At 40.6% G+C, this 24,421-nt stretch overlaps 1 long non-coding RNA gene across 1 annotated transcript; it reads right to left on the reverse strand.

Annotated features, from left to right (window-relative positions):
- Positions 1-189: 189 nt before the first annotated feature.
- Positions 190-24,232, reverse strand: LOC149985134 (uncharacterized). The gene is made up of 2 exons (XR_016487023.1): positions 23,799-24,232; positions 190-3,373 (listed from the first exon to the last, which is right to left on the reverse strand). It is a non-coding gene; the product is annotated as an uncharacterized LOC149985134 (long non-coding RNA).
- Positions 24,233-24,421: the final 189 nt, after the last annotated feature.

Below are 24,421 nucleotides of genomic sequence, written 5' to 3' on the forward strand. Positions count from 1 at the left end.
TGCTCTCTGCATCTGACTCCTCACTCATTTCACTCAACCGCCGTTACAGGATTAGCCTACAATTGTTATTTTAGGGTGAAAAAAACATTCACCTGATGTTACAAGAACGTTCCCAGAACACATTTAATCTGTTCCTTTCCTTTGCAACCTAACTTAAACATTTCATGAATGTCGTCAAAACTGTGCATATTTTGTGTTTTGGGAACCTATCTCTTGTAATGTACCCACAACTTCATTAAGTATTCTGGGAACCTTCAAAGAACATACAAAATGGGTTCTGGGAATGTTCTTGCAAATATTTTTTGCAACCTAATAGAAACATTGTAATAATTAGTACAAATGCAGTTTTTGTGTTTTGGAACATATCTCTTGTCATGTGCACACCATGTTCCCCCAACCTAATTAAATATCCTGGGAACCATGAACCTCTCTGGGATATGTGGAACGCTAGCGCCTAATTCAAATTAAATACTATAAAAATCAAACTTTCATGAAATCACACATGTAAGATACCAAATTAAATCTACACTTGTTGTGAATCCAGCCAACATGTCAGATTTCAAAATGTCTTCGTTTCTCAAAGGAAAAACCTCAACCAATTTTTAAAGACTGTTGACATCCAGTGGAAGCGGTAGGAACTGCAAGAAGGTCCCTTAGAAATCTGGATTCCCAATGAAAATCTATTGAAAGAGAGTGATCTCAAAAAATACATCTGAATGGTTTGTCCTCTGGGTTTCGCCTGCTAAATAAGTTCTGTTATACTCACAGACATGATTCAAACAGTTTTAGAAACTTCAGTGTTTTCTATCCAAATCTACTAATAATATGCATATCTTATCTTCTGGGGATGAGTAGCAGGCAGTTGAACTTGGGCATGCATTTCATCCGGACGTGAAAACACTGCCCCCTGTCACCAAGAAGTTAATTGAAATGCATTCCAGTTAACTACCTCATGAAGCTGTTGAGAAAATGCCAAGAGTGTGCAAAGCTATCATCAAGGCAATGGTGGCTACATTGAAGAATCTCAAATGTAAAATATATTTTGATTAGTTTAACACTTTTTTGGTTACTACATGATTCCATATGTGTTATTTTAAAGTTTTGATGTATTCACTATTATTCTACAATGTAGAACATTTTAAAAATAAAGACAAACTACTGAGTAGGTGTGTCCAAACTTTTGACTGGTACTGTACAACTTAAGCTAGCTAATGGTACTAGTGTGGGAAAACCACTACTGGCGCCACTGATTATTTTCTCTTGCGTTCTCAGTTGTGACCTGTCTAGGCCTTCGAGAAGGCCAAGAGACGTCACTTTTTTTTATTTTTCAGGGCCACCCATAGCATGTCAAAATGTGATTGTTTCGTTCCAATGTCACTCCAAAATTCTTCTCTAATACAGTTGAATCACAGAGTTTCTAATCCCAGAGGCGCAGTCCATCACGAGACATCCGGGAAACCTTGTGAAACCGACCAAACAGACCAGGCCAGGGTTTGGGGTTCGAGAAGTCAATGAGAGAAGTGAAAGATTCTTCCTTTGTTGTTCATTTTCTCAAAATGTAAAAGCACAACCTTTACAAAAGTTTGAGCCAATGTCTTAAGTAGATGAACATGTTTTTACTCCAACCTCGTGAAAGTGACACACTGACACATTTTCATTTTTAGTATAGTAGGTCAGGGCGTGACTAGGGGGTGATCTAGTGTATCTATTTCTATGTTGGTGCAAATGTGGTTCACAATTAGAGGCGGCTGCTTATCATTGCCTCTGATTGGGGATCATATTTAGGTAGTTATTTCCCCACCTGTGTTTTGTGGGATATTGATTGTTTGTTAGTGTGTTTGGGCACTATGTCCTCACGGTCTTTGTACGTTTTTTTGTTTTGTTTTGTTCGTTTCAATAAAAATAAATATGTGGAACTATACTCACGCTCTTGGTCCGCTCATTTCCAAGATCGTGACACTGGCTTTATAAATCATCCATATATATCTACAGAAATAAGACAAATCCTGCTTATGTTGCCAGTCTCTGCCCCTTTTCGAATCCGTTCATGGAAACAGGCTCGTTAGTGAATCACATTGCACCGTGGCACAAAGTGTTCATTCAGCTTTTCAATCATCACATCAAAGTTGAACTTCATTAAAGTCAAAGGTGAAGGCATTGTTGACGATGTCTGCATCTTTCCCCATTACATAAAGTTGTGAATTCACATGCACCACGGTACTCTCCTTGTGTAGTTTTGATGCCACTCCAAAAAATGTTGGTCTCTAGATCAGCCACGCCGACAGCAGCGAGAAGTCAAATGGCTCCGGTGGGTTGAATTTCGACAGTGCTTCTCACTAATCTTCAGTGTGTGAGTTCTTTAATTCTGTCATAATGGAGACCAGGCAGACAGTAATCCAGTTTAGTTATGTTTACTGCAGTGGGTTAAAACAGGGTGACACAAAGTTTTTCTTGGTAGTCTTAAACAAATGTACTTTGACACCAAAGTGTACATCTAATAAACATGGTTATGAGCTTAAAAAAAGAATACACCTTTACCATGTCAGATATAGAGTTGAAATGTATTACATTTTAAATTTGCATCCCAATATTACACTTTAGATACATCACAGAAAACTGAAATTATATTTTTAAAAACGTTTGACAGCAGATTTAGTGTTTTTTTAAATAATGTCTATTAATTATATAATTCTGAAAAAAGATGAATAACATTCAACCCATGAGGCCATTAGGTCATTTAACTGCAGGAAATGACTCGTACAGTAGGTCATTTAACATTCAGTCCACAGAGCTAATATCTGCTAGCACTTATTGCTAGGTTAGTCATGTTAGAATAGTCTTCTAGGTTTGGTAACATCCGGTTAACGGTGTTGCGCATAACTAATCAATCCCAGAGAGATCAGTCATCGCCACGCTCTATCTCTCTCTTTTTCTCTTTCTCTCACTCTCTCTCTCTCTCTCTTACCCTCACCCCTTTTGTCTTTAACTGTTTTTCTCTTCCTCCTTCCCTCCCCCTCCCTTCATCCACAGACAGCTCTCGTGTGTGTTAAATGGCGAGTAGCCGTCATATGCCACTACCTGTGGAAGGGAGGAAGGATCAGGGCAGAGGCAGACAGTGGATCTTCAGGATATCTTCTAGAAGGCTGTAGGAGCTCTCCAACACTCTTTTCTCCGTTCAGGGCGTTGCTTATTTTGGTCCTTTTCTTCGGTCATTAGGCAAAGTTCTGAGAACCGCTCACCAGGTTACTGAGGCTGACACCACCATGAGGGCCTGTTGGAAGGGCTTCCCTCTCTATCTGCTTTCACACACACACACACACACACACACGCACATGTGCACACACCTGCACACACACCCACACACCCACACACCCTGGCAAAACAGAAACAGATCTGTTAGGGAGTGTGGGGAGTGTGCTGCTGTTGCAGGTCATTTTTAATGACAGTGGTCATGGTTGGGTCGGGTCTGAATGCAAGCAGCAGATGCACTGAGACAGAGACAGGGATTCTAAAGGTTTGAATTTGTCCCAAATGGCACACTATTCCCTATACAGTGCCACTTGGAACACGTCCACAGTCACTGGAGGGTTGAGAATAGGGTCGGTAGGGTAGGTTAAGAGAAAACAGAGGTAGAAAGGAAAGGCAGGGAAGAGAGGCAGGGTAGGCAGAGAGAAAGGAAAGAGTAGGAAATGCAGTGGGAAGGGAGGGAAGGGCAGAGGGAGAGAGAGGGGAGAGAAAATTGTCAGAGGGAAAGAGAGGAAGAGTGGGATATTGGAAGAGAGGTAAGGGAGAGTGAGATTAAAGGCCAAGGGAGAGGGAAAGAAAGAGGCCAGAGAGAGAAGGGGCCAGGGAGCGAAGGGCCCGGAGAGGGCATATTTTACTAGTGACAGCGAGTGTGTGGTCCGACAGGCGGGCTGGTGTTAATTTATTGAGAAGTTGCTTTTATGAGGGGCAGGCCTTCCCTAGCTAACAAAGCAGAGGCAGCAGGTTCAGACCAACATTCTCTAGTCTGCCCATAGCTACAGAGACACACAAACTCACGCACGCACGCACACACACACACACACACACACACACACACACACACACACACACACACACACACGCACACACACACACACACACACACACACACACACACACACACACACACACACACACACACACACGGTGAGATGGAAGGTGTGTATGGTGAGACTTTGGAATAGACTGTTGGATATACCAACTGACAGAATAGCTAGTAAAGTTTTTCAATGGGACCAGAGGGTGCCTGGGCAACAGAAATGTCTGACATTTTTAAGTCTGACTGTGAAAATCTCTACGAAAACCTAATTAAGGATAGACATAGATATGATTAAAAAACAACTGTTGATGCAATATGAAAATAAATGGGTGGAGGAGATTAATCATAAACCCAAAATGAGTACCTTTTGTTTGATTAAAGGTGAATTTCTGTGTGAGAGAAATATTATGTGTAACCTACCTAGAAGCACGAGATCGTTATGTGCACAGGTACGATTAGGCATATTGTCTCTGCGTATTGATAAAGGTAAAATCAGGGATTTTGCCTCTGCGTATTGAAACAGGTCAGATCAGGGATATTGCTTCTGCGTATTGAAACAGGTAAGATCAGGTATATTTCCTCTGCTTATTGAAACAGGCAGAATCAGAGATTTTTCCTCTGTGTATTGAAACAGGTAGAATCAGAGATATTTCCTCTGCGTATTGAAACAGGTAAGATCAGGGATATTTCCTCTGCATATTGAAACAGGTAGAATCAGAGATATTTCCTCTGCGTATTGAAACAGGTAAGATCAGGGATATTGCCTCTTAGTATTGAAACAGGTCAGATCAGGGATATTGTCTCTGCGTATTGAAACAGGTAAGATCAGGGATATTTCCTCAGCGTATTGAAACATGTAAGATCAGGGATATTGCCTCTGCGTATTGAAACAGGTCAGATCAGGGATTTTGTCTCTGCATATTGAAACAGGTAAGATCAGGGATATTGCCTATGCGTATAGAAACAGGTCAGATCAGGGATATTGCATCTGAGTATTGAAACAGGTAAGATCAGTGATATTGCTTCGGTGTATTGAAACAAATGAGATTAGGGATATTGCCTCTGAGTATTGAAACAGGTAAGATCAGGGATATTTCCTCTGTGTATTGAAACAGGTCAGATCAGGGATATTGCCTCTGCGTATTGATACAGGTAAGATCAGGGATATTGCCTCTACGTATTGAAACATGTAAGATCAGGTATATTTCCTCTGCTCATTGAAACAGGTAGAATCAGAGATATTTCCTCTGGATATTGAAACAGGTAAGATCAGGGATATTGCCTCTGCATATTGAAACAGGGTAAGATCAGGGATTTTTCCTCTGCGTATTGAAACAGGTAAGATCAGGGATATTGCCTCTTCGTATTGAAACAGGTCAGATCAGGGATATTGTCTCTGCGTATTGAAAAAGGTAAAATCAGGGATATTGCTTCTGCGTTTTGAAACAGGTAAAATCAGGTATATTTCCTCTGCTTATTGAAACAGGTAGAATCAGAGATATTTCCTCTGCGTATTGAAACAGGTAGAATCAGAGATATCTCCTCTGCGTATTGAAACAAGTAAGATCAGGGATATTTCCTCTGCGTATTGAAACAGGTACAATCAGAGATATTTCCTCTGTGTATTGAAACAGGTGAGACCAGGTATATTGCCTCTTAGTATTGAAACATGTAAGATCAGGGATATTGCCTCTGCGTATTGAAACAGGTCAGATCAGGGATATTGTCTCTGCATTTTGAAAAAGGTAAGATCAGGGATTTTGCTTCTGCGTACTGAAACAGGTAAGATCAGGGATATTGCCTATGCGTATAGAAACAGGTCAGAACAGGGATATTGCATCTGTGTATTGAAACAGGTAAGTTCAGTGATATTGCTTCTGTGTATTGAAACAAATGAGATTAGGGATATTGCCTCTGAGTATTGAAACAGATAAGATCAGGGACATTGCTTCTGTGTATTGAAACAAATGAGATTAGGGATATTGCCTCTGAGTATTGAAACAGGTCAGATCAGGGATATTTCCTCTGCGTATTGAAACAGGTCAGATCAGGGATATTGCCTCTGTGTATTGAAACAGGTAAGATCAGGGATTTTGCCTCTACGTATTGAAACAGGTAAGATCAGGTATATTTCCTCTGCTTATTGAAACAGGTAGAATCAGAGATATTTCCTCTACGTATTGAATCAGGTAAGATCAGGGATTTTTCCTCTGTGTATTGAAACAGGTAAGATCAGGGATATTGCCTCTTCGTATTGAAACAGGTCAGATAAGGGATATTGTCTCTGCATATTAAAACAGGTAAAGTCAGGGATAATACCTCTGCGTATTGAAACAAATGAGATTAGGGATATTGCCTATGCGTATTGAAACAAGTCAGATCAGGGATATTTCCTCTGCGTATTGAAACAGGTAAGATCAGGGATATTGTCTCTTCGTATTGAAACAGGTAAGATCAGGGATATTTCCTCTACGTATTGAAACAGGTAAGATCAGGTACATTTCCTCTGCTTATTGAAACAGGTAGAATCAGAGATATTTCCTCTGCATATTGAAACAGGTAAGATCAGGGATATTGCCTCTGCATATTGAAAAAGGGTAAGATCAGGGATTTTTCCTCTGCGTATTGAAACAGGTAAGATCAGGGATATTGTCTCTGCGTATTGAAACAGGTAAGATCAGGGATATTTCCTCTGCTTATTGAAACAGGTACAATCAGAGATATTTCCTCTGTGTATTGAAACATGTGAGACCAGGTATATTGCCTCTTAGTATTGAAACATGCAAGATCAGGAATATTGCCTTTGCGTATTGAAACAGGTCAGATCAGGGATATTGTCTCTGCGTATTGAATCAGGTAAGATCAGGGATATTTCCTCTGCGTATTGAAACAGGTAAGATCAGGTATATTTCCTCTGCTTATTGAAACAGGTCAGATCAGGGATATTGTCTCTGCATATTGAAACAGGTAAGATCAGGGATATTTCCTCTGCTTATTGAAACAGGTAAGATCAGGGATATTGCCTCTGCGTATTGAAACAGGTAAGATCAGGTATATTTTCACTGCGTATTGAAACAGGTAGAATCAGGGATATTTCCTCTGCGTATTGAAACAGGTTAGATCATGGATATTGCCTCTGTGTACTGAAACAGGTATTGTGGTGAAACAGAAGAGGAAACACTATGTAACTATTGGGACCTCGAAGAAATAGGGAATGAAGCTCATTTTATCCTCTATTGCCCTTTCTACCACAATATACGCTTGCTCTTATTCCAGAAAGCCCACCGGATATACCCTGGCATTATGTGGCTGAGTGATTAGGAGACAGACCACCAGATATACCCTGGCATTATGGTGTGTACAGTATGTACAGTTGAAGTCAGAGGTTTGGATACAACTTAGCTAAATACATTTAAACTCAGTTTTCACAATTCCTAACATTTAATCGAAGAAAAAAATATATGTCTTAGGTCAGTTGGGATCACCACTTTATTTTAAGAATGTGAAATGTCAGAATAATAGTTGAGAGAATGATTTATTTCAGCTTTTATTTCTTTCATCACATTCCCAGTGGGTCAGAAGTTTACATACACTGAATTAGTATTTGGTAGCAGTGCCTTTAAATTGTTTAACTTGGGTCAAACGTTTCGGGTAGCCTTCCACTGCCAATGTTGCCTTCAACCTGTTTCTTTAGAAGTGAAACATTTATTAAATGGTCCACGTCCACACAAATCAAATGTCCTTTTCAGATGTAAGCCACATGTCACTACTGGCCCAGAGACGGAATATGGATCAGCCTGCTTGGCCTCACCTCGTCTCTCTCAACTGACTGACGTATATGGGCAGACGTCTTTCAACATATCAATAGTGTATGAATCCAAAGAAAATAGCTTGTGGACTCCCTTCCATTTAGTAACAGTGTACGAATCCAAAGGACTCAAATAGTGTTATTCCAGGTACACACATGTTTAACATGACAATATTGTATTTCTCGTTTCAGTAATACAGGTGTGTCAGGCATGAATTCTCTTGACTCAGAACTTGAATTAGTCTTTTACATTGGATCTTATTCCAAGTAAATCTTAAACACTCCTTAACAAGAGAGGATAGTCCAGAGACCAGTCCAAAATAGTAGAACAAAGATAAAAGGAGCAGATCCACAGATGAGCTGGATTCGTGTGAATCAGTACACACTTAGAAAAGAAGGTTCCTCAAGGGTTCTTTGGTAAGGGTGATAATTCTATGTGGAACAGTAATGACTCAAATAACCCTTTAAGTCCTTCAATGGTTCTTTGCAGTTCAGAAAAGGGTTATTTAATCTGAATCAACACAATAATAACACCTATGAATGTTTTTAATATAAAATGGTTAACCAGCATAAAAACACCCTATATGGTTCTTCAAAATGTTCCTTGTAGAATCTTTGAGATTGAGAAAGGTTCTTTATAGAACCATTCTCCATAAATGTTCTACAAAGAATCATTCACCCTTTACACACGTGGGAATTGGTCCATATGGACAGGGTTAAATGTAAATGCTTCTTACAGAAGAAATATGGAAGTCAAATGTGTAACCATGGTAGCAATTTAAAGGGAACAGTTTGGAACAGTTATTAGACAAAAGGTGAGGACACAACAGTTCACCTGACACAAGACTGAATCCAAACATTACACTGTTGATTTTATGTGCATTTCACACAATGCTGTATACATTCAGTAACGTGATAAGAATGTTGTGGGGAAATTTGGAGTAGGTGCAATATAAGACTAATGACAAGGGTTTGAGTGAGAGGTGCTTCTACACCTCCATCACTTGCTGTTTGGGGTTTTAGGCTGGGTTTCTGTACAGCACTTTGTGACATCAGATGATGTAAGAAGGGATTTATGAATACAATTGATTGATTTATTGAGGTCTCCAAGAGGCCAGCTCTCCAAAGTGTGTGAAAGTAATTACAATACACTTTTATGACTCAAAAAATATAACTTTTTAGCTCCCCTAGCTGTGCTGCCCTGAATCCCCACTATCACACAATTACTGTTGTAATTGTTTACGCAATCAAAAGACAGTCCATTATAAATCACAATCGGTGTCAGTTAGGCATCAATTGGAAGCTTGTTTCTAGTGCAAACATGACTAGCTAAATTATAAACTACAATCTTACAGTGTTAGGATTTCACAAGGAAATTCGGGAAGCAGACGGTAATTTTAGCATGCATAGAATGGAGACATGAATGCATTCTGGTGTGTGGTCCGCTGTTAATTCTCTTCACAATACAACCAACATAGGCTCATTCTGTTCAGGACAACCCCGAGTATAACGTCATGTCATCTTGTAACTGTAAATTTAACATAGTGTGCATAAACGTTGACACTGTACGTTACATGAGTTTTATTTTATGGAAACGTGAATTTGGACATTTGGACACACGGGTGTTTGGCTTGGTTGTATGACATCAAAGTGCTATTGATTATAATCCTCCGTGTCATCTTTCAAAATACATAGAGTTGTCTTCATATATAGCATTTCCATCTGACAACAAAACATTTTCAAAACTTGCCCAGTAAATGAAAAGGATAGAAGCAACTTCTTGCCAAGCGTGGTACTCAAATTCAGAACGGCTGTCAGTCAAAACCCATACAGAACTGTGAAGCGGAGACCCTGAGCTCTGATGTCATGTATAGGATGTTAATGTAAAGCCACTGAGTTCCAATTTAGGTAGCTAACAGTGTCCAAATCTGCAATTTTCAACCTGTATACGGGTACGAGTGTAAAGGATTAAAAAGGGTTCTATATAGCACCAAAAGGGATTGTAGTCATAGTGGAAGAGTATATGACCTTTTTTAAGTGTTTTTTTGTATAACCTTAGGAAATCGTTCTTTATAGCACCATTAAGGGTCCATTTTGAACCTGATGAGCCTGGCTCTTTATAGAACCTTCAAAAAATGGTTCTATATTGCACGAAAAAGGGATCTGCTATGATTACAAGCTAAATAACCATTATTTGGCACTATATAGAACTTTTTTTTATGTGAAGGACTGTCTTTACTGTAGTTATATTTTTACAGCAATGATATCAGCTCCAATTAAAAGAGCATCCAGACTGAACAAATACAGTAGCCATGGAGTAAGTAACCAACAATCAATCTAATTAACTTTATTGACACACAACAGTAACAACAACACCAGACTGACACACGTCAGGTTGGTTGGAGACCTTTTTGAGTTGGATACTGTTCATGTCAGTTGGACACTTGATCACAACTAATAAACAATTTTATGGACGTACAACAGCACCAATAGTTGTGCACCGGAGTGACACAAGTAGGTCAGAGACTTTTCTAGTGAGTTGGCGACTTTTTAATGAATGATAAACAGCGTTATTTTATTTCAAAACAAAGTTACTGATACCAACAGCACCAAAGTGACACAAGTCAAGTTGGTCAGAAACTTTTCCGCTTGAGCACCTCCATGGAAACATCAGTGATCATCAGTGGTCATCCAGAGCATAGGTGAGGTGACCTTGAAACACGCCTGTTGTTATTTTCCATTGACTTAAGAATGTATGGCATGCAGTCAGAGCACTGGAACATCCCTCTCTCTTCCTCAATCTCTCTCTTTTTCAGTCTCTCACTATCTCTCACACCCTTTGTGTCTCTCTCTCAACACTCCCACCACCACCCTCCTTTTCCTACATACAGTGCCTTGCGAAAGTATTCGGCCCCCTTGAACTTTGCAACCTTTTGCCACATTTCAGGCTTCAAACATAAAGATATAAAACTGTAGTTTTTGCGAAGAATCAACAACAAGTGGGACACAATCATGAAGTGGAACGACATTTATTGGATATTTCAAACTTTTTTAACAAATCAAAAACTGAAAAATTGGGCGTGCAAAATTATTCAGCCCCCTTAAGTTAATAGTTTGTAGCACCACCTTTTGCTGCGATTACAGCTGTAAGTCGCTTGGGGTATGTCTCTATCAGTTTTGCACATCGAGAGACTGAAATTTTTTCCCATTCCTCCTTGCAAAACAGCTCAAGCTCAGTGAGGTTGGATGGAGAGCATTTGTGAACAGCAGTTTTCAGTTCTTTCCACAGATTCTCGATTGGATTCAGGTCTGGACTTTGACTTGGCCATTCTAACACCTGGATATGTTTATTTTTGAACCATTCCATTGTAGATTTTGCTTTATGTTTTGGATCATTGTCTTGTTGGAAGACAAATCTCCGTCCCAGTCTCAGGTCTTTTGCAGACTCCATCAGGTTTTCTTCCAGAATGGTCCTGTATTTGGCTCCATCCATCTTCCCATCAATTTTAAAACCATCTTCCCTGTCCCTGCTGAAGAAAAGCAGGCCCAAACCATGATGCTGCCACCACCATGTTTGACAGTGGGGATGGTGTGTTCAGGGTGATGAGCTGTGTTGCTTTTACGCCGTGTTGCTTTTACGCCAAACATAACGTTTTGCATTGTTGCCAAAAAGTTCAATTTTGGTTTCATCTGACCAGAGCACCTTCTTCCACATGTTTGGTGTGTCTCCCAGGTGGCTTGTGGCAAACTTTAAATGACACTTTTTATGGATATCTTTAAGAAATGGCTTTCTTCTTGCCACTCTTCCATAAAGGCCAGATTTGTGCAATATGCGACTGATTGTTGTCCTATGGACAGAGTCTCCCACCTCAGCTGTAGATCTCTGCAGTTCATCCAGAGTGATGCTCTCTGCGCTTTTAACGGACCTCTGAGACTATCACAGTGCAGGTGCATTTATACGGAGACTTGATTACACACAGGTGGATTGTATTTATCATCATTAGTCATTTAGGTCAACATTGGATCATTCAGAGATCCTCACTGAACTTCTGGAGAAAGTTTGCTGCACTGAAAGTAAAGGGGCTGAATAATTTTGCACGCCCAATTTTTCAGTTTTTGATTTGTTCAAAAAATTTGAAATATCCAATAAATGTTGTTCCACTTCATGATTGTGTCCCACTTGTTGTTGATTCTTCACAAAAAATACAGTTTTATATCTTTATGTTTGAAGCCTGAAATGTGGCAAAAGCTCGCAAAGTTCAAGGGGGCCGAATATTTTCGCAAGGCACTGTATCCTATGCCTTTTGTCTCGCTTCCCCTATCTCCGTCTCTGTCTCTCTCTTTCTCTTTTTACTGCACAATTTAGGCCTAGACATATAAGTCACAGTATGTCTCTCTCCTGAACTGGACAACTCTCTGTCTTTTGCACTCACTCTCTCCCTCTTTCTCTCTCTGCCTCTCCTCTGTGAATGGGTTCACTGGAATGTGGTTCCAACGCTGTTACACCTTTCACATAGGATCCACAATATGTTGCCTGTAAAAACAATCTGGCAACGTGTATATGGTCCCCTTTCAAATGGCACGTTTACTTCTTTCTTGTTGGTATCCACCTTATATACAGCTATTGCTTAGCCAGCGAGGAGCAAGATTCATTTAACTTTTACCCTGTTGTTGCATCGTTATCCTGTTAACCTGACATGACAGCAGCGTGTTATAAATTCCTCCGACAGAATGCACTGATTTTCATTTCTTCACATTCACAACAGTAAGTTAGTAGCTCACTATACTTGTAAATAATTACCTAGTACTGTGTTAATTTTCCTGTTATGGTGAATGGAAAGTTGGCTACAGTTAAACTATAAATATTGTCTAGAAGGTTGCTTTTAGTTGCCTGGCTTGTTAGATTGACAGATACTGTATCCATTGGTGACAAAAAATATAGTAAGTAACGTTGCTATTTGGACCAGGCTACTGTGATGTCATGTCGTTTATGTGTTTATACTTTTTCATAATGACTAGGACGTGTTTGATATCGGGCAACAACAATAGAATGTTCATGATTTACTGCGTGCAAAAGCCGGTAAGTTGGCGGGACTTTTAAACATTTAACTGCATGCAGGACTACCTTGGTGGAAATAAAAGTACAAGGCGGGAAAAAAAGTTAAAGTTGCCGGCTTTTCATCTTGGTTTGAAAGGGGTTTGTGTGAGGCTCACATTGGTTAATATCCCCCAGCTGGACCTTTGACCATATGTGAAAAACTAGTTGCAAGGGGAGGGACAGACTATTTTAGTATTTTTCCCACACAGGATCTCCTTTTGGACACCCTGTGGGTTTTCAACCCCTCTGGTACACAGACACACATAGACACACTGGGTTAGGTGGATGATCAAGCTTCTCGATCTGTTCTGTGTGTGACCGAGGAAACTCTGAAGAAACATTATTCAGTCGTGTTGTGAAATATACATTCAAGCAGTGTTGCACGGTATGCCGGTACCAGGGTAATATCACGATACCAAAAGTCATGATACTTGATACCAAATGTTTCGTCCCTACTGATCTAAAAAAAAAAACGCTGGCACTTCTTATAAACCTTTTGTTCGGTCATTTTTCTTTGTAAATGTTTTAATAAGCAACATTATCTAGTCTCTTTTATGCACTGGTCCAATAACATCCACTTCACCTGTTTGCGCATATCACGTGTGGCAGCTATAATCATCCAGCAGCATCCCCTTCTAGCCATCACTCACCTGCTTCGCTTTGGACGCTCTTCCTGGGCATTTATTTCTGAATTTGTTTTCCTGAATCAATATTATTTACCCGTGATGGCGAGCGGGGGTGCAGACCCTGATGAATCTTTTGTTGTTACATTTGTACATGTTATACATTGGAGCAGCGTGCAGAGCGAGCAAAGTTGATACGCTGCATCAGGCCAGTCAGAGTAGGCTTTGCAGCTTCGCTGTCAAGCATCCTCTAAGAGCTAGAGAGGAAAGCTTCGCAACAGGTACGCTTCAAATTATTTGTTGGGAAGTTGAAGTTTATTTACTGCATTTCTACACAATTTAAAAACTCTCAAATTCTATTTGGAGAACAGCAAAAACAAACATAATTACCCCAGTCATCAATTACACGTGGTTTGCACTGCGAGGATGATCAGCTGTCCATCCTGTCTCCCTGTATCACTGTCTTATGCATCTCACAGTACAGACATTGCAATTTATTGCCCTGGCCACATCTGCAGTCCTCATGCCTCCTTGCAGCATGCCTAAGGCACGTTCACACAGATGAGCAGGGACCCTGGGCATCTTTCTTTTGGTGTTTTTCAGAGTCAGTAGAAAGGCATCTAGTGTCCTAAGTTTTCATAACAGTGACCTTAACATTTTCCAGTTTTCGTAACAGTGACCTACCGTTTGTAAGCTGTTAGTATCTTAACGACCATTCCACAGGTGCATGTTCATTAATTATTTATGGTTCATTGAACAAGCATGAGAAACAGTGTTCAAACGCTTCACAATGAAGATCTGTGAAGTTATTTGGATTTTAATGAATTATCTTTGAAAGACAGGGTCCTGAAAAAGGGATGTTTCTTTTTTTGCAGAGTTTAGTTTTTTTTTTTGTACCCACTTGATGCATGCTAATAGTGGTTCTATCTTGAATTCAGTGATATAGTGCCTGTAATGCAGTAACATCAGGTAAGAAGACACCCTGGATCCCAATGTGTGTGAATGAGATGTACAGGTTCCTGAGTGTGGTCATCTTCATGGGTCTGCTGAAGGCCAACGCTGTCCATATACACTCAAGCCAGGCTGGCCTTTCCTGCATCATGCCCAGGACAAGATTCAAGGTTTTGAGATGGACAGTGCATATGAGCGATTTAAAGGGAGTCGTAGAGAACAACCAAAAGAAGGGCACCAAGGGCTAAGACCGCCTGTTCCAACTCCGTCCCCTCCTCAAAGACATCATTGCGGTATGCGGGGCCTACTACCACCCTTACCAGAATCTCTCCATCGATGATCGCATGCTGGTGTCAAATAATTTCTATCAGTATAAAACAGTACATGGTTACAGCTGTGACTTTAAAACATATATCAAGGAAAGCTGAGCCACGATGCAGTCATGGGCCTTCTGAGAGTGGCATACCTTGGAAAAGGGTTTCATGTGTATGTCAACAACTTCTACACCAGCACAGCCCTCTATTTGCACAGGCTGAAGTACGGAGCCTGTGGCACTGTCAGGTAGATCAATATTGGATTCACCCCCAAAATCAAGAAATCCCATGCCTAAGAAGTCAGACAGGGGGGACATCAGGTGGATCTGCGATGGGCCACTCCTGTACGTCCAGTGGAAGGACACTCGGGATGTTACCATGCTCTCCTCCATCCAGAAGGTGTTTAATGGAGACTCAGTCCAGCAGAGAGTCAGGAACCATGACGGGAGATGGACCAGCTTCATGGGGGAGTGGACATGTCCGATGTCCTCCCGAAGTGTTGCAATGAGGCCCAGAAGACGCCAAAGTGGTACAAGAAGTTGTTCTACCACTTTGTCGACATTGCAGTGGTGAACAGCTTTACACTGCACAAGGAGATGGCCCTGGAAAAGAGGAGGAAGCCCCCGACACAGTGGCTGTACGGAGAGGTCCTCTACATGCAGCTGGCTGACTGTTGTGTGGAGGAGGTGGAAGACGTAGGTGTGTGTATATTGTTCTATTACTTGCTGATGATAATGAATCTCCCCGTGGTGATCAATAAAGTATTCATCTTTATGTTCATCCATCTATCTGTATATCCGTCTGTCTAGGACGACACGGAGGAAGAGGAGGCTAAAGCTTCAGCGGCAGTAGTGGGGGCTCGAGGAGGGTCATTGGCTGCCGGGTGGACTGCAACCCCATCACAATTGTGGACACCTCACTCACCACTGCCTACATCAAGGCCACCAAGGGCAGGCTGTGCTGTGACCTGTGTGCGGAGGAAAGGCTGAAAAAACAAGACCCCTTGGAAATGTGAGTCTTGCAATGTGCCACTCTGTCTTACAGTAGACAGGAACCATTACCAGGCATGGAACAAGAGGAGAAGAGAAGGGACAGAAGTGTTAACACTTGAAACACAGACACAAACACACCTCCATTTTCCTTTCCCCCACACAGATATAATCAGTTTTGTTCTCATAATCAGTTTTGTTCTAAATACTAGTTCATGGTTCACTTTATTAATGTTGTCACGTTCTGACCTTTATTTCCTTTTGTTTTGTCATTAATTAGTATGGTCAGGGCGTGAGTTGGGGTGGGCAGTCTATGTTTGTTTTTCTATGATTTGGGTATTTCTATGTTTCGGCCTAGTATGGTTCTCAATCAGAGGCAGGTGTCATTAGTTGTCTCTGATTGAGAATCATACTTAGGTAGCCTGGGTTTCACTGTGTTTGTGGGTGATTGTTCCTGTCTCTGTGTTTGCACCAGATTGGACTGTTTTGCGGTTTCACATTTCTTGTTTCTGTTAGTTTGTTCATGTGAAGTGATTTATTAAAACATGAATAACCACCACGCTGCGCTTTGGTCCGCCTCTCGTTCAGATGAAGAAAACCATTACAAATGTTCAAATATCAATTTCTAACTTGTAACATATTACGTTTTGAGAGTGGTTAATTGTTTTCCTAATGTGTTGGGTAGATATTCAATAAAAGGCTAAACATTGAATGGCACTTTTGCTTTTGCTTTTGCTTTGTACTTTTCTTGTTTATGTAAGGCTTATGTGTGCCTGCTCAGGTATAACTGATTTATTAGACCATAGTATGAAAGGTAAAAGGTTTTCTCTTCAAATATAATATTCAACCGTGTTCTTGCACTTTATACTTTTTGAGATATTCTCATTTTTACGAGACGAGTAAGAACTAGGCTGGAATTACAAAAAAAATGGGCTAATAAAAACCATGTTTGATACCATTCTATTCACTCCATTCCGGCCATTATTATGAGATGTCCTCCCCTCGACAGCCTCTGATGTGTAGATACCACCGAAAGAAGAGTTTAGCTTCCTACATGTTTGTATTGCTGATTATCTTCTTATGGCTGGGGGGCAGTATTGAGTAGCTTGGATGAATAAGGTTCCCAGAGTAAACTGCCTGCTACTCAGGCCCAGTTGCTAAAATATGCATATTATTATTCGATTTGGATAGAAAACACTGAAGTTTCTAAAACTGTTTGAATGATGTCGGTGAATATAACAGAATTCATATAGCAGGCAAAAACCTGAGAGAAATCCAACCAGGAAGTGGGAAATCTGAGGTTTGTAGTTTTTCATGTCATTGCCTATCGAATATAGTGTTTATGGGGTCATATTGCACTTTCTAAGGCTTCCACTAGAAGCAGTCTTTAGAACCTTGTTTGATGCTTCTACTGTGAGGGAGGGGGGAATGGGAGCTGAATGAGTCAGAGGTCTGCCAGAATGGCATGAGCTGATCACGCGCGCTCAAGTGAGGGCGAGCTCTGTTCCATTGCATTTTTATAGATAAAGGATTTCTCCGTTTGAAACATTATTGAAGATTTATGATAAAAACATCCTAAAGATTGATTCTATACTTCGTTTGACATGTTTCTACGAACTGTAATATGACTTTTTGTCTGAACGCTAAAACTTTTTTGAGATCTGACACAGTGGTTGCATTAATTTGACTATTCTCACATCATTGATTTAATTTACTTTCAGCAATTTGAGTTTAGGTTTTCATTACAGTTGTCTAATGTTGGTGGGGCATATTATTCTGTTTTTATGTTATTCCTGAATCTCTATGATAAATATAACCGTTTCTTTTTAGAATATTTTTCACAGACCTAAAATGTACTTTGAAGCGCACAGTGTCGAAATACTTGTCAAATCAGTCATGCTGTGAACCAGGAGGTTGTGAGGTCAAATCCCAGGTGAGGACATGTTGAGTAATAATTGCTGTATATTTAAACATACACAATGTTATCATGTATATAAAAGTGTGTCAAATATGTAAGTTGAAAACACTGTATCTTAAAAGCACTGTGTGTGTGAGTCTAACATTGCATTTTTCTGCAACCATCAGGTGTCAACCATCAGGTGACGTCCATGGGACAAACCGGGAACTAGACAAAACTACCAGAGGACCATGAAATAATGTCCCAAGAAAGTCTTAAAAAACAACCTCGGGGGCAAAGATCTGTGTGACAAACTGGAAACTAGACAATACCTGTGGGACAAACCGGGAACTAGACAAAACCTCCAGGGGACCATGACACAACGTCCCAAGGACATCCTAAACATGTCCTTGGGAACATCCCCCTGACAAACCGGGAACTAGACAAAACCTCAAGGGGAACATGACACAACGTCCTTACCATTTTAGGCGACCATTTCATGACTTTTCCTTTCTATAGACAAATTCTTCTTTGCAGTGTTATATAAAAACATTGCATATCAGTTGAGATTTTAGTAGTAGTTTGTAGTACATACACACACATACACACACACACACAATCTCTCTCATCTCTCTCATTTACACAGACAGACAGACAGACAGACTTACTCATCCACTGACTCACTGATTCACTGACTGACTGGGGTTGTGGGGTCAATTGTGGGTAACACTTTATTTGATTAGTCCATCTGTAGATGCTCTACAGACTATCGGAAACATTTCAACAGACTATCGACTAACTCTAAACCTTAACCTAACCCTAGACCTAACCCTAACCTTACACTTATTCTAAACCTAACCCTAACTATAACCTTAGCAAGCAGTGGCTTATCAACAGATAGTTTGGTGATAATAGGACTATCTGTAGAGCATCTACAGATGGACTATCTGGCCTGTCCAAAATAAGTATAACCCAATTGTTTCATTTGAATGTCTTGATATTACTGCTGAAATACGGTTTATGCACAGGACGGATATCTGAGAACGTGTCTACAACTTCATCAGCCAGCTATCAAACTGTGGTAAATAAGTTACACGCTACATGTGTAACGCTACTGTTCATCAGTGGCAAAAATCACTAGCTAGCCACATTCCATCTGTGTTTGTCATAAATAAGCTTATCACTGGCATGTGGCAAAGTGCTTCAGTGGCGTTTTGTCTTTACAACATATTCACTATCTATTTAAGTTATATTGCCTGAAAAGCTGGTGTATATAGGAGGATATATTGGCATGGGTGTTGTTAGGCCCGAGACGAAGTTGAGGACTAGCAAACCATGCCATTTTATCCTCCAAACACCGTCTTCGAGGGCATTATCACTTTTATACAATGGGTTACCAACATATTAAAATGATTGACATATTTTCATTAAAAGCTTTATTTTGATGAATATATTTATACTATTTTATCCTTCCACAGAATATAGTCCCAACACAAATCTAGGGTTTCTACCCAAGCTCACTGTTATTTATTCTATTGGTTTGGTTGCGAGAGACACGACCCAGTCGTTCAGTCTTTTTGTTCTCTATCTCTGGACTCGACCAAGTCGTTTGTTCTAAATGTTCCATTGCCATACTGACTGTCAACATTCTTAGCCCTTGCTTGCTAGCTAGCGAACTGCGTCTAATTTACAGTCACGTCAAACAGTGCAGAGCGCATGATGTCTGTCTCGTCCCAACTTCCGACCTCTACACGTTCATTACTATGGGACAGCTGGAGATCAAATTTTATATTGAAACAATGTTGCAGATGTCGGAGAAACAGATAGCAAGGTTTATACAAATCTCCGCTATTAAAATCTGTGTTAGTCTAAAATACATTTGAAATAATGTCTAGATACTTTTTATAGTAGAGATCGTTTATAACTTGCCTGGCTGGGCTGATGAGACAGATGGAACAGAGTAAATAGGCACTTTAATGTCATAGATTTAGACAGTGGTAATTAACCAATCAGCATTCAGGATTAGACCCACCCATTGCATAAAATGCCATAATCAATGCATGATGTTATTATCATTATTTCATTATGTGCAAAAACGTTATTACGTTACTCTATTCCAGCTCACTGCACAATCCACTGTCTCATTAACCCAGCCAGGTGATTTAGAAACTTCATATCCACTGTGAAAAGCACCTAGATATAATCTCCAATTTCTTTTAAACTAGCAATTGGTTTTCAACAGCTGAGATTTGTATAAACTGTGTTGCTTGTCTCTCTGACATTGAACATGGTTTCAACACTGAAATCCGATCTCCAGCTGTCCCAGAGTAATGAACATGTTGGGGTAGGGATTTGAACGAGACAGACAGGCAGCTTTTCTCAGCCAGTTGAAATCATGAATCAGCATCATTTTTATGGATATATGCAAAGAAATACCAATACAAAAACACGAAACGCAGATAGTTTTCTGTCATTACAGCTTCAGATTGAAGTGATTGTTTGTAGCCGGCTAGCTCCTCCTGAACAGTGCCCTGGCGAGACAGCACATGTTCTATGCCAAGCGAAATCACGCAACATTAGCTCATTGTTATGAATGTATCCCCCCAAAAAATCACTAGAAACAGCTTTGAAGAAATGGAAATACAGCTACTTTGCTATTATTCTGGCTGCACTGTTTGACATGACTGTGTTAGCCGAAATTGGCAAGCTAGCAAGGAAGGGATAAGAACGTCTGGGTCGCGTTCATATATGTAGAATACAAAGACAACGACTGGGTCGTCTCTGGCAACCAAAATGATAGAACGAACAACAAGAAAGCTTAGGTAGCAAACCTAGATTTGTGTCAGGACTATATCTCGTGAAAGGATGAAATAGTATGAATAAATTCATCAAAATAACGTTTTTTAATTCAAATATGTCAATCATTATTTGAATATGTTGGTAACCCGTTGTATAAAAGTGATAATGCCCTTCGAAGACGTTGTTTGGAGGATATACTGGCATAGTTTGCCATACCAATATATCCTCCTAACACCAGCTTCTTGGACATTATCACTTAATAATTACATTATCAGTTGCTACAGGGTGCATCCCATCACCTGGTGATATTTTTAGGGGTGTGGCTTAAGGCAGATTCATTCCATAGTCTTTTAATATGTGTGTTTTGGTAGTGACAGCAAAAAGTGGGACAGCATGTTTCAGTGAAAGATGTTTAAAAACAAACACAACTACTAATCAGATCAGTATCTTCAAATGTAATCATATAACAAGTCAAGGTGTTGTACAGAAATAATAGTGTTAAATATTGTTTTACTTTATTTCCAAAAATAAACTTTTGGAGTCAGGGTGTGGGACAGCCACCTCTCATTAAAAATGGGTATATTAACAATGACTTTGTACTATTAATGTAACATTATGTTTGTTATTGCCTTGGAATTAATTGGAATATCGTCACGATGTAAATACATTTGCACAACTTCTTTAGAAAAACCCATATACACTGAGTGCATGTAACACCTGCTATTTCCATGACATTGACTAACCAGGTGAATCCAGGTGAAAGCTATGATCCATCATTGATGTCACCTGTTAAATCCACTTCAAATCAGTGTCGATTAAGTGGTTAAAGAAGGTTAAAGGTTAAAGAAGAATTTGTATGTACCAGTCACAGGGTGAATGGGCAAGACAAAATATTTAAGGGCCTTTGAACTGAGTATGGTAGTAGGTGTCAGACATGGGAAGCATTGGAGTCAACATGGGCAAGCAACCCTGTGGAACACCTTCGCCACCTTGTAGAGTCCATGCCCCGAAGAATTGAGGCTGTTCCGAGGGCAAAAGGGGGAGCAACTCAATATCAGGAATGTGTTCCTAATATTTTGTACACTCAGTGTATATACACTACCTTTACAGGTATCTTCCAGTGACACTAGCTAGCCCAACATCCCAGTTACAGATTATACGTCATACACTGTATATGCAAAAGTATGTGGACACCCCTTCAATGTGTGGATTTGGCTATTTCAGACACACCCGTTGCTGACCGGTATATAAAATCTAGCACACAGCAATGCCATCTCCATAGACAAACATAGGCAGAAGAATGGCCTTACTGAGGGAGGAGCTCAGAGACTTTCTATGTGGCACCGTCATAGGATGCCACCTTTCCAACAAGGCAGTTTGTCAAATTTCATCCCTACTATTGCTGCCCCGGTCAACTGTAAGTGCTGTTATTGTGAAGTGGAAACGTCTAGGAGCAACAACAGCTCAGCCGCAAAGTGGTAGACCACGCAAGCTCACAGAACAGGACCGCCGAGTTCTGAAGCACATAGCAAAGCACATAGCATGTTGCTTCCAAACTGCCTTTGGAAGCAACATCAGCACACTAACTGTTCGTTGGTAGCTTCATGAAATGGGTTTCTATGGCCGAACAGCCGCTCACAAGCCTAAGATCACCATGCGCTATGCCAAGCGTCAGTTGGTGAGGTATAAAGCTGGCCACCATTGGACTCTGGAGCAGTGGAAACACATTCTCTAGAGTGATGAATCATGCTTCACCACGAATCTGGGTTTGGCGGAAGCCAGAGGAACGCTACCTACCCGAATGCATAGAGGCCAACTCTTTTTCATGTTTCGGGCCTAGGCCCCTTAGTTCCAGTGAAGGGAAATCTTAATTCTACAGCATACAATGAGATTCAATACGATTCTGTGCTTCAAACTTTGTGGCAACTTTTTTTGTTTCAGCATGACACTGCCCCGTGCACAAAACAAGGTCCATATAGAAATGGTTTGTCGTGCCCTAACCTCAATCCCATCCAACACCTTTGGGATGAATTGGAACGCTGACTGCGAGCCAGGCCTAATCGCCCAACATCAGTGCCCAACCTCACTAATGCTCTTGTGGCTAAATAGAAGCAAGTCCCCGCAGCAATGTTCCAACATCTAGTGGAAATCCTTCCCAGAAGAGTGGAGGCTGTTATGGCAGCTAAGGTGGTCCAACTCCATATTAATACACATGATTTCATCATTTTGGAATTAGATGTTTGACGAGCAGGTGTCCACATACTTTTGGTCATGTAGTGTATCATAATTATTAGTTATTATAACAATCAAATAGTATCATAATAAAAAACATTTGTTTAGAGATTGGTGAATTCTCAGCCACCAAAAAGCGTAGAGCTAAGGAATGTATTCATGCTTACATCATCTCACATCATTGCACCATAATTTATGGCTGGTGCTGACTGAAAACCAACTCCGAAAGACCAAGGAGTTCATAAACCCCCGGAACCTCAGTGAAATACCAAGGCACCACAATAATAATATGAAAAAAACTATGTCAACACAATATCATAAAATATTAAGAACATTAGAATATATCAACAATAGCCTTATGGATTGCAGAATGTTATTTATATCTGATAGTCATCTAATTTAATGTATTTGTGTGTCTGTGCAAAACTGTGTATTGGAGACAACGCCGGTGTTCTCTCACCCGGCAGACAATTATGTTGTCCAACCAAACTCTTCCCTGAGGGTTTCTTCCCTGGATTTCACTCAGTACAGTGTGGACTGACACAAGAGACAGTGGTGCTGTGTCCTCTGCCTGCTGCTTCTCCCATGTGTGTGTGTGTGTGTGTGTGTGTGTGTGTGTGTGTGTGTGTGTGTGTGTGTGTGTGTGTGTGTGTGTGTGTGTGTGTGTGTGTGTGTGTGTGTGTGTGTGTGTGTGTGTGTGTGTGTGTGTGTGTGTGTGTGTGTGTGTGTGTGTGTGTGCGTGTTTCTATTTCTGGACGTGTGAGACGTCTGAACGTCTGACCACAAAGAGAAACAGACATGCCCTGGGAGAAAGAGAGCAATGCAGCTGAGCACACACACACATACACACACACACACACACACTTTAACATAGAAATGTCCATTCACAAGTAACCTTAGAGACTGTACACACGTGAATACGAGGAACACATTTGAACATAATTTTTAACTTTTCTCAGATAAATTAATATTCTGAATGAAATGAAAATAGTCGAAGTCTCCACAGTTCCAATGCACTTCCTACCTTGTTGTTTGCAGGTTCTACCTTTCAGTCGCTCTCTGTCTTTCCAACGACGTTGGTTCCTCAGATTTCTCTCCTCTTAAGATGGAAGACATGCGTGTTCCAAACTCCTCTTCTCTCTGCACTTCTCTTTTCGCTGTTTGTTCTCTTCTCTTCTTCCCCTTCTTTCTTATTCTTTAGTTCAAATCCAGTTCTGCCGTTCTCCTGCCAGGTCTACTCCTCAACCAGCTCCTAACAAAACAGTCCTGATAAACAGAGACTGAAAAAAGAAAGAGCGAACACAGAGAGAGCAGAGAGCACATAAAGGCCTGAGCCTGCACACACTCTGGAAGTCATCTGAAAACAGAGCCAGCCACAGAGAGCAGAGCGCCCTCCTAACAGAGAGGCACACTGAAATGAACACAGCTTTTTTCCCACTGGCTAGCTCCCCTGTGTGGGACTCCAATCCTGGCTGTTCGTCCTCCTCTGATATCCTCCCCCTCCCATCCCAGCCGCTCCAGCTCCAACCAACGACTCTCTCGACAGAGCAGCCACCAGTGAGAGTGCAGTCAGACTTAAGTCCAGCATGTGTGTTTGTCTGCTTGTGAACATACTCTGTGTTTATGAGCATGTACTGTAGATTTTTT

This window comes from Oncorhynchus mykiss, chromosome 2 (assembly GCF_057628025.1).
Source record: "Oncorhynchus mykiss isolate SJ-2025 chromosome 2, ASM5762802v1, whole genome shotgun sequence".
NCBI lineage: Eukaryota > Metazoa > Chordata > Actinopteri > Salmoniformes > Salmonidae > Oncorhynchus > Oncorhynchus mykiss.